The sequence below is a fragment of the Rhamphochromis sp. 'chilingali' genome (genome assembly GCF_963969265.1).
Source record: "Rhamphochromis sp. 'chilingali' genome assembly, chromosome: 15".
Lineage (NCBI taxonomy): Eukaryota > Metazoa > Chordata > Actinopteri > Cichliformes > Cichlidae > Rhamphochromis > Rhamphochromis sp. 'chilingali'.
Genome location: NC_137942.1, coordinates 28763512 through 28775775, shown reverse-complemented (window position 1 = coordinate 28775775; position 12264 = coordinate 28763512).

Below are 12264 nucleotides of genomic sequence, written 5' to 3'. Positions count from 1 at the left end.
GGAGCAATCATCAGAAAATGGAAGACATACAAGACCACTGATAATCTCCCTCAATCTGGGGCTCCACGCAAGATCTCATCCCGTGGGGTCAAAATGATCATGAGAACGGTGAGCAAAGATCCCAGAACCACACGGGGGGACCTGGTGAATGACCTGCAGAGAGCTGGGACCAAAGTAACAAAGGTCACCATCAGTAACACAATACAACGGCAGGGAATCAAATCCCGCAGTGCCAGACGTGTTCCGCTGCTGAAGCCAGTGCATGTCCAGGCCCGTCTGAAGTTTGCCAGAGAGCACATGGATGATACAGCAGAGGATTGGGATGTCATGTGGTCAGATGAAACCAAAGTAGAACTTTTTGGTATAAACTCAACTCGTCGTGTTTGGAGGAAGAAGAATACTGAGTTGCATCCCAAGAACACCATACCTACTGTGAAGCATGGGGGTGGAAACATCATGCTATGGGGCTGTTTTTCTGCCAAGGGGACAGGACGACTGATCCGTGTTAAGGACAGAATGAATGGGGCCATGTATCGTGAGATTTTGAGCCAACACCTCCTTCCATCAGTGAGAACTTTGAAGATGAAACGAGGCTGGGTCTTCCAACATGACAATGATCCAAAACACACCGCCCGGGCAACAAAGGAGTAAGAAGTGTCCTGACGTCAAACATCTGCACCTGGTTTGGGAACAGCACCAAGCAGGACAGACGAGATCTGCAAAGGGTGGTGCGCTCGGCAGAACGCATCATTCAATCAGAGCTCCCTGACCTGCTGTCCATCTACACCAAGCGGTGCAAGTCCAAAGCTAGGAAGATTATGATGGACCTCTCCCATCCCAACAATGGACTCTTCTCACTGTTGAGGTCTGGGAAGCGCTTCCGGTCCCTTAAGGCCAAAACAGAGAGAATGAAGAGGAGCTTCTTCCCCCAGGCTATTCGGGGCCTGAACCAGGTGTAGACTGGACTCTCCCAAACACGTCACTATAAGACTGGACTCTCACACACGTCACCACACGCACCACCACACATTTCCTATAATCCTATAATTCCTATAATTTATAATCCTTATCTTTATAATCTCTTCTGCTATTTGCACATTCTTTACTGTAAATTCCTAAGTTAATTTGTAAATTTTTGTAGTAAATTGTAAATATTGTAGAACTTTTCTTCTGTCATTTAATGGTCGGGCATTGTACAGTGTTGAAAACAAGCAGTTCTTTGAATCTTTGGGCTGAAGGAAGGACAATACTCGGTGTATATATGCTCAATCAACAATCATTTATTTCGGTACAATTCACAATAAGAGCATTACAACGTCCGGACGGGAGAGATGCCTGCAGAGGTTCGACAGCATGTCTCAAAATGGTGGCAACTTTCACAGACTTTTATAGCTAATCCCAGCCCCCCTCTTTGTCATAAAAGCTGCATCTTCACATGTTTTTCTAATTCTCAGTGAGCCTGGCTCCTGACCTTGCCTCCCTGTCTTTCTGTGTGAAACTGGAAGGGGGGTAAAGAATGTGGTTTTATCTCTTCTGCCCAGACACCTAGTCTCCCTCTTATGGCCTTCTTCACATGATTCAGCAATAAAACATTCTCAAGAAAACAGTGTCAGACATTCACAGCTGATCAAGGATACAGAGTAATGCACATTTTGTCTAATGAACTACAAATGATTATGTTTCTTTTATTCAAGAGTATAATAGAGACTAAACTACATACATAGCACACCATTAGAACTAAAGGATAATATATGGCCTGCAGCTGTTAAGCTAATTTACTACATTGACTACTGGTCATAAAATGGCATATGTTTAACTACTAGTCTTTAACAACAGCTACAAGCATTTCACCCCCATGTCATACTGTGTATGGTTGTGTGTGTGTGACAAATAAAATTTGAATTTGAATTTGAATTTGAAAAGAAGCATTTGAAAGTCCTGGAGTGGCCTAGCCAGTCTCCAGACCTCAACCCCATAGAAAATCTGTGGCGGGAGTTGAAAGTCCGTGTTGCTCGGCGACAGCCCCAAAACATCACTGCTCTCGAGAAGATCTGCATGGAGGAATGGGCCAAAATACCAGCTACTGTGTGTGCAAACCTGGTAAAGACCTATAGTAAACGTTTGACCTCTGTTATTGCCAACAAAGGTTATGTTACAAAGTATTGAGTTGTATTTTTGTTATTGACCAAATACTTATTTTCCACCCTGATTTACGAATAAATTCTTTACAAATCCTACCATGTGGATTCATGGATTTTTTTTTCCACATTCTGTCTCTCACAGTTGAAGTGTACCTCTGGTGCAAATTACTGACCTCTGTCATCATTTTAGGTGGGGGAACTTGCACAATCGGTGGCTGACTAAATACTTTTTTGCCCCACTGTACTTGACACGAAAGCAGTACACACTGAACTCAGGTAACATTTGTTATTAGAGGAGGTCAAAAAGTGTGTCAGTGAGAAATATCCATCAAAAGCATGATTTACACTAGCTGCAGCTCACAGTCAGCAACTCATCAGTGTTGTTGTTCAAACCAAACAAGAATTTTTCACATCATGTTGTCCTGCAGGAACTCACCAGATCACCTCTCCAGCACTTTGATCCCAAGACAGGAATACAATATGCAGAGTTAGTTTAATTGATTGGAATGCAGCTGTCATCTTCAGAGTGTTTCATTTGATAAAGTTAATAACGAGAAATCAAGTGGTCAGAGCTATCATGGTGATATTCAGGGTCAGATTCTGTGCTAGTGCAAAACCTTCTTTTGGCCTGAAAAAGCTGCTGTGGGGTTTACAACAGAGGAGCAATTGAAAGCCTGCAGGTCAAATTAACGTCCGGATGCATTTGCAAAAATGTTTCATGTGAGCGGAAAGTTCTCTGGGTGATCCAACAGTGCGTTAGTTGATATACAAACATTTCAGTAATTGGCTTTTAAGTGTCACCCAAACATGAGGAGGCCAGTGATGGAGCCAGTGACGGTTTAACAAAAATAATACAGTGTGAGTGCAGGTTTACATGTTTCTCTCTGAGAAAAAGAGAAGTCGATGTGTTTCTATTAGTGTGAAATCCTTTTTAGAAATTAGGCACTGTGTGAGGTCATTTAGTAAGAGTCAGTGAATCTTTCACAGTTGCAAAAAACATAAAAAGAAACAACATAAGTAACGTATGTTTTTCTCCGAGGGTGGTGGGGTAGAGGACTTCATGTGTGGGTGACTGAGAATGTCCATTTTATTAGATATGTTGTTGTAACTGTTTCAAAGTCAGTAATGCATGAATCTTCAATGATTTTTATTCCTTAAAAGAGGACTGTGTACAGTGTCCATTTGTGTCTGTCTCCACGTTGGGTGATTGTGGAGTATTTGAATATGTGTGCATGAGGGTGGGAATGCCCGTTGGTGGCTGCATGCGCCTGTTCGACTGTGTCTGTATGTCAGGTCGGGTCTTACACTCCACCTCTCTGGGAACATCTCAGGCCCTTCAAGGTATGGAGGCATATCTCGATTTACCACACTCCTTGCCGTTGCCTGATGCCCTCAGGCGTCGGTATGTTCAACACGTTCTAACTCCCAACTCGTCAAACGTGTGACGCATGGTCAGGCCCCCTCTGCTGCACATATGGACGCGCAGGGTACCCCCCTCGCGTCGGGAATTGACGTGAAAGGTCCTCCGATTGAAGAGATTGCCGCGGAAGTGGCTTTTGTCGGTATATTTAGACATTTTCCAAATCACATTGTAATGACCTATACTGAACACAATAAATTATATAATGCAGGCAACTATCTGAGAGAAAATTACTGCAGATAAAACTAATTACAGGCTGTTATTTGTGTATCGGTTCTTGCATTGACGGAGTGAGCGATGTATGCTGGGTAATGGCACAGCTAGCGATTGGGTGAATTTATTGCACCGGTTTTATAAACTGTTCTACAATCCTTTTGATATTTGGAAATCTGTCGATCATTCGGCTACAGCTGTAAGATATCTTCTCCAACTCCTCTGAATACATGCAGTCATTTTACCGTCTGCTTTGGCTAATCACGCTCTTACGTATTAAATTAAATTAAATGCCTAATAAAAAAGCTGTTCTTTTTTTATTAGGCAAAAACATTTTCGGCAAAAAAACATTATGCAAAAACATTTTCGGTGCTGTTAAGGAATTCACAGCGACTCACTTGTTTATTTTTGAGAAAGTTTATTTTTTTATCATATTAGATGACCGGCAGTGACGTCAACGTACTCGATCGTACCACAGGTAAGTGCGAATCTGAATCTGTAGATTTTTTAAAATTATTTTTCTTATTTAAAACCAAAAAGAAAAACCCGAAACAGTGAGCTCACAAAGCTGCTTTTAGCAGTTCCATGGGTTAAGATTAGCAATTTCGTGGAACAGCGAATGACTTAACATTTAATAGCATATATGTTACCACACCACATGTGCTGTAAGTTAGCTAAATTCATTTCTGTTAGCCAATCAAGTTAAGCTTATCATATATCATCATCCAGGGTACAGTGATAGAGAAGTGTGTGCTGACGTTTGCTGTTGTTGCCACTTTGTAAAGTTGAGGGTTCTAATAAGGGTCAGTGTTGCCAGATTGGGTTGATGCTCAAATTGAAGATAGACGTTATCTATCAATCTAGCTCTCTAGCTCTCTCTTTATAGCTCTCTCTCTCATTCTGGCTCTCTCTCTCTCTCTCTCTCTCTCTCTCTCTCGATTTTAAACTTAATAGCAGCATTACATAATCATTAAATAGCAGACCGATCATCTATGCTGCAAATGAAATACAAATGGACACTAAACAGGGTTTATCTAAATCGTTACAATAGGGTTTAATGTATATATTTATTTATAAGGTGCTTCTGAATTCTGAATACTTTTTTTTTTCTAAACAGGTTCTTCATCAATCAGCCTATTATTGATTGATTCCTTCCTACATCTGCTTTTTGAGGAACTCCTAAAGGCACTTTTAAGAGCCACGTCAGTCTGTTTGTATCTGTTCTTACTGCTGTCCTTATTGGTCTGTCTCTCTGTTTCTGCCTCGCTCTGTTGGTCTCTGTCTTGTTTGATTATTCTGTTTGTGTGTGTGTGCGTGCGTGCATGCGTGTTTGTTTGTTTGTTTGTGTGTTTGTGTGTGTGTTTGTTTGTTTGTTTGTTCTTCTTTCTGCCATGAGTGACTCTGAAATTCAAGATCCTTTAAGGATCCTAGATAATCTGACTGATCAGCAGGAACAAATTGATGAGCTCCAACACCTCGATGACATGCTTGGTGAGCTGAAGCAAGAGGTAGCTCCTGTACCTGTGAAGCCACCTGAACTAACAGTAAAATGGAAAAAAAGAGACAAAGATGGAAACCAACTCTATGCGAGGCCAAGATCAATCCGGAGTCAATTACATAAGGGTCAGTACTCTTTCATACAAGATAATTTGTATCACGGGGCGATCGTGGCTCTGTCACTACCCGATCCGTACCGGAAACCCGATCGGTACCCCGCATGCGCAAATCTTACGTCACTTCCTCTCTTTGCCAACATTGCGACATTCAATATATTTGAATGATACGGTTAGCGCCCAGTTAGCTCCTAGCATTTCTCAACAGCTCTGCCTCCTTTTCGACTGCCCGGGACATTTAAACAATGGATAATTCATGCTTTTCTCCTCAACAGAGAGCGTCCCCCGATTGAGCAACAGCGCCGTAAAATAAGAAGAATGGCGCCTAATTACAGAGTTAATAATGCAGACTTTGTAATATCTCACGTGTAGATTCATCAGCCAGATGAAGTGTTTACTGACAATTGACAGTGATAGCGCACATCATCATCACTATTCCAACAATCCTTTCCTCACAGACAAGCATAAACACTCTCGACTATTGCTAAATCAAATTTAACACACGTTTGTAATGACGCTAATTCAGTTTATAATAGGGTTCATTCGCTCGGTCAGCAGGTGGCGGTATCCTCGTACACTGGGGAGTACACTGCCATTAAACGAACAGAAGAAGAAGAAAACATCTGCACATGCGCGGTACGGATCGGGTAGACCCGATTTGTACGGTCAGACTTTACACATGCGCAGTAAGGATGGGAGAGTCCTGATCCGTAACTTTCTTTTTATTTTTCGTTTTTGTCTACATTGTACTGAAATGCTTCATTATTGCAAACATTTTAAGATATACATGTTATTCTTAACATCTTAACAGATACTCTGACCCATAACTATCGTAAAACGCTACGACCGGAAGTAGAAACCTTTCGCGCATGCGGGGTACCGATCGGGTTTCCGGTACAGATCGGGTAGTGACTTTTTTTTTTTTTTTTTTTAATTGACAAAGCACAAAATACAGATATACAAATACAAAATAGCAAACACAATGTCAGCGGGTTCGTATAAAAAAGCAAAATAGACACAGTCTATTATAGAATCACATGATATTGAACAGGGAACATAGGTTTACGGTTTTGACAGCTTTTTGATTTTGAGAATGTTGTATGGTTTTAACATATTGTTTGGTTTCATTTAAAAAGCACCGAAAGGATGGTTTTGCGTTAGAAAATTTCGACTTATGTATATGAAATTTGGCCAATAATATCAATAAGTTAATCAAATAAAATTCGTTTGCCCTGTGCATGGGGTACTTAAAGAAACCAAACAATATTTTCTTGTAACAAAGAGAGAACTCAGAAAGGATAAAGGAAACAACAAAAACACAAAATTCTTGCCAGAAAAGATTCGTGTATAAGCATGACCAAAATAAATGAGAAATATCTTCCTTCACACAATTACAAAATGTACAGTTAACATCAATGTCCTTTTTATAACGTACAAGAAAAGACCTAGTTGGGTAAAAACGATGAATAACTTTAAAAGATATTTCCTTTACTTTGTTATTTAATAGAAATTTCGACGGTAAGGTCCAAATCTTCTCCCATTCCTGGTCCTGGTATAAGTTATTCCAGTAGGCGACAGCCGTTGGGTCACAAGTTCTGTCTGTTTGAAACAGAGTTCGTATTTCACGGTTGTTTTTCCTCCTTACAGAAGGGAAACACACTTGACCGACATAAGTAACAGCAGGATCCAGTGGTAAAGGGGTCAAATCACTAACAACAAGATTTCTAAACAACATTAAGACCCCAGCAGGGATAGCATCAAACACTATGGCATATTCCTTTGGTGGAACAGGAAGACCATATGTATTCAAAAATTCTGAGTAAGAGAGTAAACCTCCAGCTGGATTTATAAGTTGTGCAACACGATGAATCCCATTATCAAACCAATTACTTAAAAACACAGATTTATGTTTGTCTGTCAATATCTGCCAGGGTCTCTTTATTTACATCAAGAGACAAAGCAGCATAAGTTAGACGAGATAAACCCTCTGCTTTCGTGAGTAAAACTCTCCCTTTAATGGATAAATCCCGCTGCAGCCAAGCATTTAGCTTTTTTTTGTGTTTTGTCCAAAATTGGAGTGAAATTAAGGGAGCACCTGGTGGATTGATTTTTATTAATGACTATTGTAGAAAACCCCTATGATTTGTGTATATAGACTGTTCCACGGACCCCCTCTAACCACTGCTAAGATGGTACATTCCTCCCATCCCTTGTTTGTGTTTGCGCTGGTCCACCTTGATAGCGCTGGTGGAGCTGGGCTGTTGTACTGAACATGTGTAGTGCGTGTGCGTGAATGATAAGTAAGTGCCTTGTATTTGTTTGTTCTATGGTTGTAACTTATCATATACTTAGCTATGTACATTGGGTGATGCTTAGTAGAGTTTTCCAGCTGTTCGTGTAGCCACGAGACACTGTATATTCACGCTGATTTGACCAAAAATGGCGCTACCCTTGTGAACTGAGCTGCCCAAAGTAAAGATGGAGTCTATCCCTGTGCAGCAGCCCATTTGTGTCCACCAGGGGGTGGTGTTTAGTCATTTCTGTTCAACCCTTTCTGTATTATTTAGACCAGTTTGGTTGACTTTAATTGTTTGCTAATTGTAATTTCTGTTATTTTACAGAACCACACACACATATACATATACTCACACGAATTCACTTCTGGAGATGTTTGGATTAAAAGAACCCTAATTATCATTGCTGTGGACCCTCTCTTTCATCATATAAGTCACCTGTGCCTTCTGACCGAGGATAGGAAAATCCTGCTGTAATTTGCCAGTCTATTAAGCACACACATGTCCAGTTCAAGTGGTCCTTCGAGCCGGATTAATTACAGCATTTCCTAACATGGCGGCATCCCAATATGATGAAGAACAACAAGGTGCCCGGCAAAGGAGACCACATAGGGCTCCAAGATATCTGGATGACTTCATCTGGACCTATCCCCCACAGCCGACTAACCCAGTTCCACCGAACACTAACGCAGCTACTCCAATACACCAAATCGCTGGCATCGATGGCTCACCAGAGATGGAGAGAATAAGGAGGATGGAGCAGTGTGTTACCCAGGTACAGGAGCAGATGAGGGAGATACAGAGCGCTATACAAGTGTCTTTGAACTTTGGCCAAAGAACCCCCCAAGTACAGTTACAAACCCAGGTCCGGAGCCATAGTATGCCTTTACTAACTGTGGATAATAATCCTACACAACCTCCTCCTATGGGCGGACTAGAAAACATCCCTCCCATATCTCCAGTAATACCTAGCCCTCAGTTTCATACTGTACAGCAGACCTCCCCTTCCACAGCTCATCATGTTGATAACCCTCAAATATTACAGTCAACAGCTCCTACTCTCCCTGTTAACCGACCTATTCCTCAGCCCCCTCTATACGTCCACTCTTCCATGCCATCAGCTGCTCGGCCAACACCAGTGGTACCCCGGTCTGCATCTACAGCAACAGAACAGCCACATCCTCCCTGGTATCAGCAAAGAGACCTGAATTGGCAGTCATCAACCCCACAGTGGTCTGTGCCACACAGTGCTGCTCAGTTTAGTATCCCTGGCACTATGCAGTACCCTGTCACGCTGCCGCCTGGCATGCCCTCTCCAGGTTATCCGCCTTGGACTTCAGGCCCACCTCTCAGTCAGCCATACGTTACACCAGTGCTGCCACCTGCTGTTAGCTCACAGTATACCTATCAGCATCATGCTCCAGCTGCACTGCCACCTGTCAGTTCACAGCATGATGTAATTCAGAGCATCCCACAACACTCCTCATCTCTGCTTTCCTCTCAGAGACCGAACTTGATGGAGATGGCTATTTCCTCTTCTTATGGCATCCCAAAACCCAACCTGATCCGCTTCACCACAGGAAAAGAGAGTGATTTCCTGCTACTGAAGAAAGGTCTGGATGGAGTTTTGGGACCACACCCACATCTGTCTGAGGATTACAAATTCCAAGTACTTCTGGATCATCTAAAGTTTCCTCCCGCGTTTCAGCTTGCAAAGAGGTATGTGCATGACACTATGCCCTTCACTAAAGCAATGCAGGCTCTACAGCAGCGCTATGGACAACCACGCCAATTAGTCCAAGGTGAAATTAACAACATTTTGAGAGCTCTTACAGTGAAAGCTGGAGATACACAAGGGTTTGAAGACTTTGCTCTATCAGTTAGTAGTTTGGTGGGACTACTAAACTCCATGGAAGGAGCTGCTAAGAGCGAACTAGAGTGTGGCTCCCATGTGGACAGGCTTTTGAGTAAACTCCCCTTCTCCTATCAAGACAGTTTTGCTGAATATTGTCTTGCAAAGGGCATCTTGCGGAGTGACTCAGCTAACACCTATACTCTCCCTGACTTTGCACAGTGGTTGGAGAGGAAGTCACAGGCCATACAGATATCACGAAGGGCTACAGAAAGCTACATATCTGATAAACCCCGCTCAGATCGTAGAGACAAGTCATCACGACCATTAAAGACATCCTCATCAGTCTACTATGGCACTGACAAGCCTACAACACCGACGGCTAATACCACTTCAGCCCCTATGAAAGGGAAGAAAAGAGAGAAATTTAAGCCCTACTGCCCCTTCTGTAGCAGTACAGAACATTACTTGAGTTCCTGTTCTGACTTCAGTAAGCTGAGTACTACACAGATTATTACATGGATTAATGACAATAAGAGATGCTGGAGATGTGGTCGGAGTCACCAGCCTGACAGTTGCAATCTGAAGAAACCTTGTGCCACCTGTGGAGAACAACACCTGCAGATCCTTCATGAAGCTGCCTCTCGCTCAAACAAGAGTATCCTGACATTGAGTACAGCCTCCAGCATGGTGTATTTGGACCAAGTCACTCATTCAGGCAGAGTCATGCTTAAAGTGGTCCCAGTTACCCTCCACAACAATGGGCGATCTCTGTCCACCTATGCCATTCTTGACGATGGATCAGAGCGGACTATTGTTTTATCTGCAGCGGTTCATTACCTGCAATTAAATATCACAGAGGAGTCCCTCAAACTACGAACCATCAGGCAGGAGGTGTCACAGTTACAAGGCGCATCGGTTTCTTTTGAACTGAGTGCACCCAGCTCTCCCCAAATCAAACATCACATCAGACGTGTCTTCACTGCTAAAGAACTTAATCTGGCAAAACAATCCTGTCCAGTGGACATACTCCGTCAGAGATATCCACATCTGGCCGACGTTCCCATCAAAGCATTTAAGGATGTGCAGCCTATGCTTCTTATAGGCTCAGATAATGTCCAGCTCATCACCCCTCTGTCACCTGTCAAAGTCGGTCCACTAGGCAGCCCTGTTGCTGTCAACACTAACCTCGGTTGGGCCATCCAGGGACCAGCTACCTTTCTACATCTACCTACTGAAGCTTCATGTCTGCACACATCCCTGTTACCATCTCCCTCTCAAGCGCTAAGACAGAACGTTGAGAAGCTGTGGCAGTTAGATGTGCTCCCCTTTCGATCAGAGAAAGAGGTAACTCGCTCTAAACAAGACAAAGAGGCACTGGAGTTACTGCAGAAAACCACAGAACGTGTACAGGTGGATGGAATAGCTCGCTATGCTACTCCTCTGCTCCGCCGCAGAGACTCCACTAAACTACGAACTGACCATGACGCAGTGATGGCTCTCCTTCGGTCCACCGAGAAGCGCCTGATTAAAGATCCTGATCTAGCGGCTGTGTACAATGCAGAAATACACAAACTGGAACAAGCAGGTTATGTAAGGAAACTCACTCCTGAAGAGGCAAACCGCACAGATGAATCCTGGTTCATTCCCCATCATATTGTGCATCATAACAATAAGCCTAGGATAGTTTTCAACTGTTCCTTCCAATACAGGCAAGACTGCCTTAACGATCAGCTGCTACCAGGTCCAACTCTCGGTCCATCCTTAATAGGTGTCCTGTTGAGATTTAGGGAGCACCCTGTTGCTGTGAGTGGGGACATACGAGGTATGTTCCATCAGGTGCGGCTTCTTCCGCATGACCGGCCCCTGCTGAGATTCGTGTGGAGAGATATGGAAAGAGATCGGAGCCCGGACATTTATGAGTGGTGTGTCCTGCCCTTTGGAACCACATGCAGCCCCTGTTGTGCCACGTATGCCCTTCAGTGCCATGTGCAGGATCATAAAGATGGCAATGAACAAGTACTAGACTCAGTGCTGCGCTCATTTTATGTCGATAACTGTTTGCAATCTCTGCCCTTTGCTTTGCAGGCACGACCACTTGTCGATAACATCAGAGAGTTGCTATCTACTGGTGGTTTCGAAATCCGACAGTGGGCAAGTAACTACCCAGAGGCCATTGCTCATCTCCCCTCTGAAGCAAAGTCCCCTACCTGCGAGCTGTGGTTGACTGAACACCAACCAGATCCCCAAGAACCAACCTTAGGCTTGGCATGGCACTGCTCCACAGACCAGATTGCCTACAGATGTCGGCCAGTGGTTCCTCAGGAGTCAACCATGAGAAATATCTACAGCATCCTCGCCTCTCAATACGACCCACTGGGCTTCATCATCCCCTTCACGACCCGGGCAAAGGTTATTGTTCAACGTCTGTGGCAGAATGACAGGAACTGGGATGATCCCATCGAGGGCGAGTTACTCCAGCGGTGGCAAGAGTGGGTGAGTGAGTTACAGTATCTACAAGAAATCTGTCTGCCTAGATGCTACATAGCCCCAGCAACCCAAGAGGGAACTTTCCAGCTGCATGTATTCTGTGATGCGTCAGAGAGTGCTTACGGAGCAGTGGCATATTTGAGATTTAAAGCGGCAGAACATGAGGTCCACACTGCCTTTATCATGGCCAGATCACGTGTAGCTCCCCGCAAGAAACTGTCAATTCCCCGTCTAGAGCTGT